At 37.1% G+C, this 3,183-nt stretch overlaps 2 non-coding genes across 2 annotated transcripts; one reads left to right on the top strand and one right to left on the bottom strand.

The window, feature by feature from the left end:
• On the top strand, positions 1–106 carry LOC121211911 (small nucleolar RNA R71). Its single transcript, XR_005907128.1, has one exon. It is a non-coding gene; the product is annotated as a small nucleolar RNA R71 (small nucleolar RNA).
• Positions 107–2,827: 2,721 nt separating this feature from the next.
• Positions 2,828–2,934, bottom strand: LOC121211827 (small nucleolar RNA R71). Its single transcript, XR_005907045.1, has one exon. It is a non-coding gene; the product is annotated as a small nucleolar RNA R71 (small nucleolar RNA).
• Between the last annotated feature and the right edge of the window lie 249 nt (positions 2,935–3,183).

Raw genomic sequence — 3,183 nt, 5'->3', positions numbered from 1 at the left:
AACCCATGGTGAGGGTACCTTCTCAACTGATCCTTGTATCTCTCCCATGCATCATAGAGTGTTTCTAGATCCATCTACACAAAAGAGGAGATATCATTATGTATTTTGGCTGTTTTAGCCGGCGTAAAATATTTTAATAAAAACTTTTCAGTCATTTGTTCCAAAGTAGTGATTGACCCTCGTGGTAATGAGTTCAACCATTATTTAGCCTTATTTCTCAATGAAAAAGGGAATAACCGAAGCCGAATGGCATCATCAGAAACGCCATTAATTTTAAATGTATCACATTGTTCCAAAAAGTTTGCCAAGTGAGCGTTAGGATCTTCTTCCTGCAAACCATCAAACTGAACAAATTATTGTATCATTGAATTGTACTAAGTTTCAGTTCAAAAGTATTTGCAGCAACAGTAGGCCTAACTATGCTCGATTCAATTCCTGTTAAAGAAGGTTTAGCATAATCATACATAGTACGTGGAGTAGGATTTTGATTAGCAGCAATCGCAGGAGGTAGCAAATTTTCTTGGTTTTCAGGCATCTCATCAGTTGTGGTTGAAGTATAGTCCTCTTGCTCTTCTTCTTTGTATCTTAGGCTTTGCCTTACTTCTCTTTAGTTTTTGCGAACTGTGCAGTCGATCTCACCCTCAAAAAGTAGTGGTCCTGACGGGTTTCTTCTGGTCATAAATTAGAAAAAGAACTGTCAGAAGAAAATAAATGAAGAATGATAAATCGTAATTTATACATATTTTACCACATGCTTAATGCATTTTATGGATGATTTTTCTTTAGAATTGGTGAATTCGATGCTCCTAATGCCTTAATTTCACGTTTTATACTTAGGTGAGCATAGATGAGCGAAAGGAACGAGAAACGAGCCAAAAACGAATAAAATGGGCCAAAGTATGAAATCAACACGGCCTGGACTTCCTCATACGGGCAGACCATACGGCCATGTCAATTTGGCAGAATCGAAGCACGACTCACACGGGTAGACCACACGCCCGTGCCTATTTAACAGGCTTGACCACGGCCTAAAGTAATTACACACGGGCGTGTCACACGGGTATGCCCCTACCGAGCCTAAGTTGAGTCCAATTCAGAAAAGGCTAATTTTGAGGGCTTTTAGGCATTCTAAAGCCTATAAATATGCCCTAAAGGAAGACGAAAGGGGGCACAGACAGAAAGATTCAGGGAACTGCTCAAGGGAAGCCGATTGATCCATCTCAGAAGCCGGATTCACCATCAAGACTGAAGATCTCCCCTCAATTTCCCTTCAGGAGTTTTGGGTTTTCTTTATGTTTTGTATTCATTATTCTTCTGAGATGTTTTCCTTTTTAGTTATGAACTAAATCCCCTAAATACCTAAGGGGAATGAAACCTAAGACTAATCTTGTTATTATTTTCTGAATTGTATGATAAATATTTAACTTGTTCTTAATTATGTGTTCTTAATTCTTGTTTTGATATCCCAGGATACTTATTCAAGATAAACTCTTATTCAGAGGAGGAATAGACCATGTCTACGAGTACATTTGTCATAATTAAGTGGGTTGATTGCGTGCCTAGACATAGGGTGACAAGATTTTGTCGGATTAGGGTGAAACCTAATAAGTGGATCCATAGATCGAGTTAATGCAACCCTAGAGTACTAATTAGAGAAAAGTTTCAATTATTCAATCTAGGGATTAGACGTTATTAGTCCTGAATAGGGATAATAACATAACTTAGGGATCTCTACGAGACAAATTAAATGAATAAATCATCCGATTCGGAGTCAGAATAACAAGTGAAGTCTAGGTGGATTCTTCCTTAGGTATTCTCTTCATTCAATCGTTTTCCAAAAGTAATACCCAAATTCTATTTTCTGTGAATTCTTAGTTTAGATAATTAGTTAGTTAAAACAAAACCCTCTTATTCGTAGGCTAGATAATAAAAAGACAGTCATTACTAGTACTTTTAGTTCCTTTGGGTTCGACAATCTGGTCTTGCTAAAACTATACTACTATTCGATAGGTACACTTTCCTACATCGTGATAATAGTTAGTTTCAAGAATGATTTTTTATAAATATTTAAAACCTGTCACACGAAAATCGCGATCAAGTTTTTGGCGCTGTTTCTAGGGAACTAGGATATTAGGAACGCTCAATTTTTATTACTTTTTCGATTTATTTTTCTTGCAAGTTAATTCTATTTTATCTTTATTTATTAATTTACTTTTTTCTTTCTCTTGGAAGGTTTTTATTGTTTACGACTAGAAGAAACCCGTTAGGACCACTACTTTTTGACGAAGAAGTCGATCGCATAGTTCGCAGAAACCAAAGAGAAATAAGGTGAAGCTTAAGATACACAAAGAACGAGCAAGAGGATGATAGTCAAATCCCAACCGAGGAGATGGCTGAAAACCAGGACAATCAGCTACCTCCTGCGATTCCCGCTGAACTAGCAAATCAGAATCCTACTCCTCGTACTATGTATGATTATGCTAAACCTAATTTAATAGGAACTAAGTCAAGTATAGTTAGGCCTGTTGTTGCTGCAAATAATTTTGAACTAAAACCTAACACTTTTCAAATGATACAGCAATTTGCTCAGTTTGATGGTCTGCAGGATGAGGATCCAAACACTCACTTGGCAAATTTCCTAGAATTCTGTGATACATTTAAAATTAATGGCATTTCTAACGATGCCATTCGTCTTCGGTTATTCCCTTTTTCATTAAGGAACAAAGCTAAACAGTGGTTGAACTCGTTACCACGAGGGTCAATTACTACTTGGGAACAAATGACCGAAAAATTTCTGTTAAAATAATTTTCGCCGGCTAAAACGGCCAAATTACGTAATGATATCTCTTCATTTGTGCAGATGGACTTAGAAACTCTTTACGATGCATGGGAGAGATACAAGGACTTACTGAGAAAGTGCCCTCACCATGGGTTATCGCTTTGGCTGCAAGTTCGAACATTCCATAATGGCTTAAATCCGTTGACTAGGCCAATGGTTAATGCAGCAGCCGGGGGAACCATCAACAACAAAACACCTGAAAAGGCTTATGAATTTATTGAAAAGATGTCACTGAATAACTATAGTGGCAAGTCATGAGGACTAAGCCAACCTAAGCAACAGGTGTTTATAATATCAATTCGGTTACTATGCTGTCAAACTAGGTAGAACTTCTAAATAAAAAG

The sequence above is a fragment of the Gossypium hirsutum genome, chromosome A12 (assembly GCF_007990345.1).
Source record: "Gossypium hirsutum isolate 1008001.06 chromosome A12, Gossypium_hirsutum_v2.1, whole genome shotgun sequence".
In the NCBI taxonomy this organism is placed as follows: domain Eukaryota; kingdom Viridiplantae; phylum Streptophyta; class Magnoliopsida; order Malvales; family Malvaceae; genus Gossypium; species Gossypium hirsutum.
Note: the sequence above shows the minus strand (reverse complement) of the source record. Positions and strands in the feature narration are given on the sequence as shown.